Source organism: Coenobita brevimanus, chromosome 38, assembly GCF_032717465.1.
Source record: "Coenobita brevimanus isolate Jiangsu-jjx chromosome 38, ASM3271746v2, whole genome shotgun sequence".
In the NCBI taxonomy this organism is placed as follows: Eukaryota; Metazoa; Arthropoda; class Malacostraca; order Decapoda; family Coenobitidae; genus Coenobita; species Coenobita brevimanus.
Window position 1 is genome coordinate 8154281 of NC_136991.1, and position 12575 is coordinate 8166855.

At 41.6% G+C, this 12575-nt stretch overlaps 1 pseudogene; it reads right to left on the reverse strand.

Annotated features, from left to right (window-relative positions):
* Positions 1 to 3797: 3797 nt before the first annotated feature.
* On the reverse strand, positions 3798 to 4442 carry LOC145396497 (uncharacterized; annotated as a pseudogene).
* Positions 4443 to 12575: the final 8133 nt, after the last annotated feature.

Genomic DNA, 12575 nt, shown 5'->3' on the forward strand with positions numbered 1-12575 from the left:
GCAACCCTGAACCCACTTGAACCCTCTGCACACATTTGTATTTCCTCACTCGGGGCACCAGAATGTCAGAAATTGTTTCTGAGGGCATTCTTCTATCAAACACCAAAAGTTAAAATCAAGTAATAGGAGACTCTCAGAATGAGTGATGTATAACTAGCACCCTAACTCACCTAATATTATCTCCTTATAACCTACCCAGTTCCCCTCAATTTAGATGAATCTTTAAGGATACTTCTCTAGATAAGTCGGAATGACAGATAATAACGGGCTTGTAGTCTTGCTTGGGTTGCATGGGTGTATCCAAGAGTCCTGGTGCTGTCTATCTACAGTGCTCCCGTCAGCTAGGTTGCTTGAACGAGACTTAGGAACTATCTGAAAAATGGCGCATCTCTCTCCTTCATTGCATTCAGAGGTGCCAAATATTCTTTAATTACAATTACCTAAATACAGTGAAATATTTTATGAAATTTACAAGGAAGGTCTAATTTAACAAGTTAATCTTAGTTTTAAATAAAACTAAGCTAAATATTCTTTTTTATCTATATTAAGATACATAAGACCTAATTCTGTTTTCCACGTCACCATACAACTCATGCGCAGTCAGGTACATGGAACATTCCTGACACTATAAGTACTTATACACGTATTTACATTACACTTTTCCATAAAAGGTTAAATGCAGTAGCACTTAAATTATTCATAATAAAGAATAATTATCTGAATACTAGAGCAAACCCCCAGGTTATTAAGCCGCTTTGAACCAGCACTAAACGTTGTCTGGTAAATTCCTCTGCTATTAACTATATTAAAAGGTGCGCATATACTGCTACACACAGGATATCTCCCTCTGGGGGAGATAGTTCCCACAGTTTATTATATATATATATATATATATTATATGACAGAACTGTGGAGGGAAAAATAAATGAATAAAAAGAATAATCCATACACCAGATTACTAGCGTCCTCCATTCTTACAATCTCTATAACAGTTGGACTTGAGCAACTGTAGGTTGAAGACTGGGAGGAAACAACTTTGGGAAAGCGAGTTCCAGAGAGATGCAGTTCGGGGAATAAAAGAATTCTGATGGGCAGAATTTCTGCAATATGGTTGTGTGACATTCCAGTCATGAGCACTACCAGATGCCTGAGTAGCACGAGAGAAGGCATGGTGAGGTGGCATAATGGACCCAACTTCGTCTGACCATTTGCCATAAAGGTATCTGTAAAATAATGCAGGGGAGGCAACATTCCTTCTTACTTGTAGGGGAGGTAGTTTATTTATAATAGCAGGGTTATTAATAATTCCAACAGCTTTGTTCTGAATCTTGTCCAGTTGTTTTAGTGCAAACTCTCCACATCCATTCCACAAAGGTGAGCAATATTCAAGCTGAGAGCACACATGACTCCCGTAAATTTTATTTAACTGCTCGTCAGTGATGAAGTTACGGACTCTGTACAATAATCTAAGTTTCTTTGAGGCAGTTTTAGCAAGTGATCTGGCATAAAAGTCCAGCTGAGGGCACTGTTAAGTGAAACACCGAAAATTTCAATACTTTTGGAGATGGGAATATTAGTAACATTGATTGAAGGTAATATAGGCATCTGGCAATATCTGTCTATTAGTAAATTGTATATATTTGGTTTTACTAGCATTAAATGAGACAAGGTTATTTTGTCCCCATTCATTGATCTCAGATAAGTCTTGATTTATGGAAATGACTGCACTGAGTTAAGAGCTTGAGATATGACACTTTGTAAATGGATGTTTGAGTGTGAATGACCTGTGAAGTGTTGAGTCTTCTGCATATGAATGGATGAGATTGTGGGTGACAGATCATGAATATGAACTAGGAATAGGGTTGGCGCCAGAACTGATCCTTGTGGCATGCTGGCGTTGATTGAGTGGAAATTGGAATATACATCATCTACTTTTATTTTTCTGTCACTGAGGTAAGAGGAAAGCAGAGGAACAAAAAAAGCTAGCCCATAGCAAGGGAGTTTGGACAACAGGGAACGGTGCCACACGCTCTCGAAAGCTTTAGAAATATCAAGGGCTACTGCATTAGTTTCTCCATGTTGGGCAGTTGACTGATGGATAGTACGAGTGAGGAGACTGAGTATGTTAATGGTGGATATTTCGTGGCGAAAACCATATTTTTTGTTGCCCAAATATATATATATATATATATATATATATATATATATATATATATATATATATATATATATATATATATATGTGTGTGTGTGTGTGTGTGTGTGTGTGTAAAACCATTAATACCCTGGTCCCTAACGAGCAGAGCTATAATTGGTAGGTAGCTTGTGTCCCTCTCCAGAGACCATTGATCTTTTGGCCTTAACAGGAGCGCTGTTGGGGGCTGGTGACGTCATGTGCTGCTGGAGTCAGGTATGCTGATCCCAGGTGTGCTGGTGTATGTGATGTGCTGGTGATGACATGTTTTACTGTATGGTGTGCTGATGTTATGTAGTTATATTTTGATGTACCATACTGGTGATGTTTTATGTTGGTGGTCATATATTGGTGATGCCATGTGTTGGTGATGTCATTATGTTAGTGGTTATATGTTGGTGATGTCTCATGTTGATGATATGTTGGTGGTCATATTTTAGTGATACTGATGTCACATGTTGATGGTGTCATGTGTTGGTGATGTCATACGTTGGTGGTGTCATGTGTATTGATGTCATACGTTGGTGATGTCATGTGTTGGTGATGTCATATGTTGGTGGTGTCATGTGTTGTTGATGTCATATGTTGGTGGTGTCATGTGTTGGTGATGTCATATGTTGGTGATGTCAGATAAATTATACAGCCTTGTTATACCCTTTGTTCTCATGACAATCTATAACACGCCATTGTATACTTGACCAATACTGTATCTTTATCCTGGTGATTGATGGTTTCACGGTGAGCGTTGTGCTACTCGCATTTTTCTTCCTAAGGCAAACGTTTCTAAATCGACAGTGTACTTTATATTCTGCATATTATTTTTAATGCTCTCTGTTCTGATAAAAGTAACATGCATATAGATACAGGCGAAAATGCTGGAACACATTTTGAAACCCTTTGTCTTTGTATTTATTTTTTAAAATAAAAGAGACGGACATAGTAAAGGTACTTTTTATTTTTTTTTACCACTGACAGCGAAGTTGGACGGAGGTTATGTGTTCGCCCATGTCTGTTTTTCTGTCTGTGTACAAGATACCTTAAAGTTCTTAACGGACTTGAGTGAAATCTGGTGGATACGTGGACATTGGGTCAAGAAGACTGAATAGATTCTGAGGTGGATTCGGATCGGAATGTAGGAATATATCATAATTTATATTAGTTAATTTATTTATTTTATGCGCTGGTGGAGGTAGGCCCCCTCTGAGTGCTTTCCAGTTTAGCGTGTATACGTGGCCGTCGGCCATGAATACTAAATGAATAAAACTATGTACAGGTGTTGACAAAAATATCGGTACACTTCAATACAATAGCTAAAGAAAAACTGAACAATATCATTCGAGATACAGCAATGCCATCTTTGGAGCCCGCCAAACTTTTCAGATCACTGTGTAAGAGTTTCACGATTGTTTAATTTAACTGTGAAAAGATATTCTTGTTCACGACTGTACACGACTGTCACTGGAACATGACCACCAATTTTGAACCTAAGAGTTTAATAATAATAATAATAATAATAATAATGATAATTGGTTTATTGGGTTAGCAGTGATACACTGACAATATACGTGGGGTTCACTTAACATAGTTTATGCTAAATCTAGGACTAGACTGAGTTAATCATGTGCACAATGGATGGAATGGCGCTGTTCTTGTACCGGTCAGTCCTCGGCGCTCTGATCGGCACAAGCTTGTTAATGTGCCTTGTAGCGCAGCGTGGTGGGGAAGCGTCAGGTGGGAGAAAGTGTCGGTGACGAGGGTGACGTAATAGCCCCCTCCCAAACTTCCCCAGTGCCTCCCGATGCCTCTCGGAAAGCCTTGGCAGACTCAGGGTAGTCAGGGCGTTGTCGTAGCCGTCATAGGCAGGGCCCAGGATGATCTTGCACGCCCTTTTCTGTGTCCTCTTGAGCTGCTGTTGTTGTGTGAGGATGAGCGAGGAGGACCACGCTGGGGAAGCGTACATGAGGGTAGGGAATATGAAGGCGGTATAAACTTCACGTAGCTCCTTTGCTGGCGTTCCCAGTGACTTGAGTCTACGCAGCATGTACACTTTATATGAGGCTGTCCTCACTATGTTGATGACGTGTTGCTTCCAGCTCAGCCGGTCATCCACCGTTACACCGAGCAGTCTAGTGGACTGGACCAATTGGAGGGGATGGGCGCCCACTGACAGCTAGGGACGAGCCACGGCCTGTGAGGAGGTACAGAAGTGCATCACCACAGTCTTGGTGTGGTTGATTGTCGAGTTTGTGTGTGTGTGTGTGTGTGTGTGTGTGTGTGTGTGTGTGTGTGTCATAATTGAGGCGGAGCTGCGCGGTTCTCCAGTATGTTAGGCCACCCAAAAGCCGCTCATAGCCTAAACTGGCACGTAAATTCCAAACTGATAAGCGGTACGACGGGGCCGATGTTCATTAAGACGTTATCAATGGATGTGAGCCGATGATAACGAGTTCCGCTGAGGGGAAGGAAGACGTATATAACACTTTTGACGTCACTGGAGCACATCATTAGGGGAAATAGGAATTGTACTTGTTTTCATCTTTATTTCCGTTGCCAAAGTAAATGCAAACTGGATAAATCTTCTCACAGGCGTCTTCAAACATTTTTTCTCAATAGATGGAGCATGTCTTCCAAGTCACGATCTCAAAATTAATACGATTGTAAGACTGATAATAATAATAGAGTTTATTAAACAAAATCAAGATGGAAAAGGCAAGCTTCCAATTTCTGACGATCATATACGGAATAACTTCATGCATTAGATGTGTTTGATTTTCATGCCGCCTCCCAAACGTCATTCAACTACACGGTAGTAGTAGTAGTAGTAGTAGTAGTAGTAGTAGTAGTGGTAGCGGTGGTGGTAGGTTCATCTGAAACGTAAACCTGGTGAACCGCAAAATGAACTTGTCCTTCTGCTGCAGCTTACCATCTTCTGGGGAATAGGAAGGGGACTGCGGGACGCTTGTACAACCAGGCAACTGTACCGCCCGGTCAAATAAGTGCCACTGCGCGAAGGCACCAGCAGCAAGGTACAAAACCCAAACACACCTTACTCTCATCTTAGGTGAGTCATGTGTACTCCTTTGCCATCTCCGTTTTAAGAATGTGCGACTGTCAGAGCGCTAACGAGACCCACGCTTCCACACCGTCCCTCTCCCAGCCCTCTCATTTTTGCCGGGATGATGTGAGAGGCGAGGAATGTCTTGGGATATCCAGGGCTTCACAGTTATATCCAGCATGAGACCAAGAAATGCCACTATATATCTCTACCTCCTACCTAATGTTCACTTGTTATTTCAACCTTTTTCCGCTTTTACTTTCTTTTTGTTGTCCATAATCTGCTTCAGTATGAGGACGTTGGCTACCCGTCCCCGCCCAGGAGGGGCTTGGGGACTGGTAATGTTTTCACTCGGTTTGTCTGTATTTTTTTGTTGTTGTTGTTTGTTTGTTTGTTAACAGCTTTACTCGAAACTGCTGGTGCGATTTTTACTAAAATTACGGGGAAGATGGGCAATGACCTTCGGATCATCTGATTAGATTTTGAGCCAAATTGGGCCAGGGCCCAGGCTGTAGGCCCAAAAAATGTAAAACAATAGGGACAGTTAAAAATCGTTTTTTCGCCATAACTCCTTTCAAATTCGTCATATCGACATGAAACCAAAACATAAATGTGCACCCGGGGAAAGTTCTGCCTTATACACCTGCCTGCCAATTCGGACCTTTATGCGTGAGACAACCACTAGTGAAGCAGTAACCAGACACTCAAATGTCTGGTACCACTGTGTGGGCGGGGAGAGGTTAAGGGAGGAGGAAGGCTAGGGGAGCTGATAGTTCCTACCCCTCCCTCTTCCATCCCCATCCTTCTCACACACTTACAAGATAGACGAATGGTGGCTACTGCTTCGCTACCCCTTGTCTCACATTTACTATTTCGAAATGAGCGAATGTATAACACGGAACTTTCCTCGGCTGTACATCTTTCAAATCTGCATCCTATAACATGCCTTATTACATCGGGAGGATCACCCTCCAGTTAGCGGTAGGGGATTGGTGTCAAGTGGGTCGGGCCTAAAATTTTTAATGGGTATTAAATCGTCAATATTCACCCTATCCTCTCCTACAATTCACCATCCTCCTTTTGGGGGAGAGGGAAGGGGTTAAGGGATGTGTAAATAACCAAGCTACATCGGTGTCATCGCGTGAAGACATTCTTTTGCAGCATCAGATAAAGTTAGTTTCGTATGAGAGGGGTCTTGTGTCATGAGAACAGAAGGGAGGTCCCCCTTTCTTCTTCTTCTACTGTAGGTCACCTCACAGTATGCGGGATCAGACAAGAGATTGGCAGACAGACAGACAAACAGACAGGCAAAGAGATGGCTTTACTGACAGATGGATAAACAGATTATATCAAACATCATTCCCAGAATCTCTCTCTCTCTCTCTCTCTCTCTCTCTCTCTCTCTCTCTCTCTCTCTCTCCTAACGTTGGGTAGAGTAAAATAGCTAAGTCGTTCCCCGTGGTTTAAGAACGAATGGTTTCCCAATTTCTTTCATAATGTTTTCTCTTAGTACGTGAATAAATAGAAGGAATCTCTCTCTCTCTCTCTCTCCCTCTCTCTCTCTCTCTCTCTCTCTCTCTCTCTCTCTCTCTCTCTCTCTCTCTCTCTCTCTCTCTCAAAGACTTATATGCCAGAAAACAGAGCCGTGTCATCCCCTGCTTTTTGCTTCCTGAAATGCGTGTGCCTCTGCTCTTCCGTGCTTCCTCTCGCTCGAGTGCTTGAGTTCCCCGTTTCTTCCTCCTCGTCTGCTTTCACTCGTGCTTGCGTTGGCATTCTTCCACCACTGGGGGATGGGAAGAGGATGCTCTTTGATGCTTGCCTGATTATGTATTTTTGTTTTTTTCTGGTTATGTCTATATAGGATCTGTTCTCTCGTTGAGCTTTGATGATTCCTTTATTTTTCATTTCTTTGCCTAGTATATTTACGGATATAGCACTTGAATCCATTTATTAAACTGCCTATTTTTTGATCCTCTTATCATAACTATAGGGAATGTGTTCTAACTGTTCCTTGATCGCTTCCTAACATACACTTCCTTTACTCTGTTTCTGCATAAAACACGTTAAGTAACCTCTTCACTGTTACATCCATTTTTTTTGTATGCTTATGTGGGATGTATTTGCTTTGTAACTGATAATTTCCTAGAACCTACTCCTTACTCACTGTTTCTACTAATAACATCTTATTATCGTCTTGTATGTTATCATGTAAACTACTTCGACGTTACAAATATTTAAATCAGAGTATCCCAAGATGAGGGACAGCCACCCGCTTGAGTTAGACTGCTTTTTCTTCTAATAACCTCTGGTCTTCATAATCGACCTTAATCTAAAATGGTCAACAACTACGTGCATGCAAAAACTGAAATTTCTAGTTAAAGGTTTTAACGAGTAAAAGTTTCAACCCGAACAGATGGAAGGGTACACTTTCCAACAAGAAAAGCATCCAGGCTTGATCCAAACATTTCCTATCTATCGCTCCGTCGGTTTCAATGTGCAAGGAAGACATGCTAGGGATACTACGGAGTCCACGGGCATACTGGTCTAAATTAATTCTTGCTTTTCCCTGACTGATTACAGTTTTCAGTATAAATGTCAAAATGACAATCTGAGTTAGAGTATTTATGTAGTCACGCTTGATGATCCAACGATTGAAGACTCGAGTTAGAGTGAAACCTATGCCTTACGTGCAACTATTCAAGGTTTCCAAGGGTGACAGGAAGTTCTCTGTTATATAGAATGCTGCCAGGGACCATGTTAGCCTAGCCTAGGATCCTTATGTCCCAGAGGGTTTATTAGATAAGTTATGGTCGACTTTATTCACTTTAGGGACATCTTTCTTTTCAGGGGTTTGAAACTATCGCTTAAAAATAGGTAGGCCAATGTCATCTATTGTGTGCTAGTAGGCGGTTTTACACACACACACACACACACACACACACACATGCACATATCACATTCACTTAATTTTGCATACATGCATACATTCGTCGCTTCATTGGTATGCCAGTTCTCACTTTTATTCTTTCTCCTCGCATCTCTCTCCCTCTCTCTCTCTCTCTCTCTCTCTCTCTCTCTCTCTCTCTCTCTCTCCATTTACTGGTACCATGTTGGCTTTGATACTTCAGTTCTGACTACTGTTTGTTATTCATATCTCTTCTGTATCTAGCATCCTCTCTCTCTCTCTCTCTCTCTCTCTCTCTCTCTCTCTCTCTCTCTCTCTCTCTCTCTCTCTCTCTCTCTCTCTCTCTCTCTCTCTCTCTCTCTCTCTCTCTCTCTCTCTCTCTCTCTCTCTCTCCATCAAAGCTGCTAAGGATTCCAAGGTTTTGTTTCCCTGTGACAGCCAACAAGATTTTTGTGAGGAGTATCTGCCTCCGCGTCTGCTGTGTTTGTTTGATGTTTGGTGACGGTGTGCATGTTTTTGATTACATTTATTTGCTCTTGTGTGTGTCTGTTTCCATTTTCATGCTTCTTTTTTACCATCATTTTTGTTCTTGTGCATGACACACACACACACACACACACACACACACCTCTCTCTCTCTCTCTCTCTCTCTCTCTCTCTCTCTATATATATATATATATATATATATATATATATATATATATATATATATATATATATATATATACACACTCAGTGTATAGAGAGGAAGAAAAAAATTTCCAAAACATGGTGTAATGCACTAGTTATTTTACTTTACAAAAAAAAGGCGACCCAGAAGATCTTAGTAACTATCGACCATTTAGCGTATTATCTGTTATCTACAAACTCTTCACTAAAGCTTACGAACAGAATGTCAAAAAATCTGGAAGAAAACCAACTTCGTGATCAGGCAGGATTCCGAAGCGGGTACTCGACTGCTGATCATCTACACACAATGAATCAGCTAATTTAGAAAACTACAGAATATAATAAACCACTCTGCTTAGGTTTTTTTTATTACGAAAAGGTTTTCGATTCAGTGGTGCACATAGCAATTATAAATTCATTGCGAGAACAAGGAGTGAATGAGAACATTGTAAAACTGCTCGAAAACACAATATAATGAGGGAACTGCTACAGTTAAATTACATAAAGGGCATGCGTTAGGGAGATACAATTTCACCAAATTTATCTACAGCTTGGCTAGACAGTATTTTCAGAAAGCTAGACTGGGAAAACGAGGGAGTAAACATAGATGGAGAAAAACTAAACCATTTACAATTGGTGATGACATTGTCCTAATCTCGAAAAAACAGAGACATTGCAACAAATGTTAAATGACGTGAATAGAGAAAGTCTCAACGCAGGGCCGAAGATGAATCAAAGTAAAACTAATGTTTAATCCAAATACACCAAAGCGCGTCATCAAAATAAGCGAAGAAACTTGAAGAAGTCTAAGAGTACAATTACTTGTGGCAAATACTAAAATTAATGAAAGACTATGGTATCGAAATAAAAGGACGTATTACAACTGAATGGTCAGCTTTCAGTAAACATAGAGACATCATAGAAAGTAGCTTGTCAGTATGTATGAAACGAAAAGTATATAACGCATGGATAATTCCAGCTATGACGTACGGTTGTGAGACCTGGAAACTGATAATATCGACGGAAAATCAACTGATCCGTTCTCAAAGAGCCATGGGAAGGTCAGTGTTGGGAATATCTTTAAAAGACAGGAAAAGGTCAACTTGGGAGAGAGAGCAGACTAAGGTCAAAGGTGTTACAGAAGTTATAAAAGAACAGAAATGGAGGTGGGCAGGCCATGTAGCAAGAATAGGGGATAACCGATTGAGCAAGAGGCTGACTGATTGGACTCAGGAGATTGTTGGCGTAGCAGAAAAAGGCCAGACAGGAGGTGGGGAGATGAGAAAGAGATGTTTGTAAGCAAAAACTGGGAGAGATTGGCTCAGTCAAGGAATTCGTGGAGAAGATTGCGGGAGGCCTTTATTTAGCAGTAGATTTGCAATGGCTGCTGCTGCTGATATATATATATATATATATATATATATATATATATATATATATATATATATATATATATATATATATATATATATATATATATATGGCGCAAAAGGTATTTAAATATGATTGATGGTACTGGGAAAATGTATTAATCTCCACCGTGTGATACCATTTTCTGCATTTTTCTATCTATCTATCTATCTATAGCCCGACGCCCTAATCCCGCAAAGGGTGGCCGCAGACAAAACGCCTCCAAGTCACTCTGTCACCCACCATTTGACTCCCCTCCCCCCAACTCACCCCCTCCCTCATATACCTCTCTCAACTCCATCCCTCCACCTCATCCTCGGTCTACCCCTCCCTCTCCCTCCCTCCACCTCACCTACATACACCCTCTTAGTCAGTCTTTCATTCTCCATCCTCTCCACATGTCCAAACCACCTCAGTGTATTTCTCCTAATCTTTTCAACCACATCCACATCTACCCCACAACGTTCCTTCACTTCTTCATTCGTCAACCTGTCCCTCCATGTCACTCCACATGCTCCTCTCAAGTAACTCATTTCCACTGCTCTCACTCTTGACTTGTTCCCCTCTTGCAAGGTCCACGCCTCGCTTCCATACGTCAGGGTAGGGATCACAATACCATCATGCAGTGACTTCTTAACTTCCATACTCACCTCCCTATTTCTCATCACTGCTTTCAGTGTGCCAACAACCTTCCTTCCCTGCTGTACCCTTTCACGTACTTCATCCCCCAAAGTTCCATCCTTACTCATCACACTACCCAAGTACTTGAATGCACTCACATTCTCCATATCCTCACCATCCAACCTCACTGCACACTCTGTGACTTCATTCCTCTCAAACACCATAACTTTACTTTTGTTTACATTAACTTTCAGCTTCCTCCTCCTACACACTGTCCCAAATTCATTCACCAAACCTTGCAACTCCCATTCATCTTCACTCAACAATACTATATCATCAGCAAACAGCAACACCGGAAGCTTCCAAATCTCACCCTCATTCATTAAGGCCACCCCCACATCCACTGCCCTACCTTGTACCTCCTTTACGACCCCATCCATATATATATTAAACAGCCAAGGAGACATTACACACCCCTGTTTCAGTCCCACATTGAGATCAAAGAACTCACTCAGCTCACCATCCACTCGCACCGTAGCCCTAGCTCCCTCGTACATACTCTTCACAGCACTCAACAATTTCCCCTCCACTCCATATATTCTTAATACCTTCCACATACCTTTCCTATCTATTCTGTCATAAGCTTTCTCCAAGTCCATGAAGGCAGCGTACACTTTCCTTCCCTTCTTTCACTGATATATTTTTTGGCCACACAGCTAACAGTGTATATGCTGAATATTATGTAGGTTGTCTAAGTAAAAATACTGGAATGAAAGGTAAAGAACATGGTTATATGTGGTGGCAATGGATAATATTTCATATTACCATAACACCTGTGAATTTGATATCAACTCCTGGGTCACCCCGTATATAGACAGACAGAAAGAGATACACAGATAGATGAACAGATTGATAGATTAGCAAGATTACGGGTGTTGCCCAACTAAAACATTATGGCCGTTCCCACCAGCATTGCATGGGATCCTAAGGGGCTGTCCCCCACTAGGAGACGCCGCCCGCGGTCCCATTTTAACCCCCGGATCTATGTGCTCCCTCGGGCCCATTTCCCCAGGGATATAATTATTTTCCAAAGACCATTTCTTATCATGGACCTATTTTCAAACAAACCACCTACCCTACCCATCCACTCATCCACCGATGCACTTACTGCACTCACCCACCCATGCACTTACCCCACTCACCCATCCTCCCTAATCACCCACCCTGCCCATCCACTCATTCTCCCATGCACACAGCCTACTCACCCATCTTCCCCACCATCTCACCCGGCCAGGCTGCCCCACCCTTCCCAACCATATCGTTATGCCCACCCACCCCGAACTATCAGCCTCCCCCACCATACCCACCCTGCCACCAAGCTCTACCATGCTGACTTATTACTTGTACAATGACTTCCTAAGCTTAAATATAGATATTGTTGTAGGGGGAAGTTAGAACTCTGCAGTAATTTGCCAACGAGTTCCACCATGTTAATTTAATCAGTTCCACTTTGCCATAATGAACGATGATATTGCACTTTTAAAAATCACCCCTAACTTCCTCGTAACAAAGTTGTCCCCCTCAAACCACTCTGCTTCCCTCTACATAATTCTCCCCTAATTTCTATAGCGGACAAGCAGACAAAATGACAAGTACTACTAATATCTACCTATCTGTCAATATCTATCCATCTACCCGCCTACCTACCTATGTATCAATCA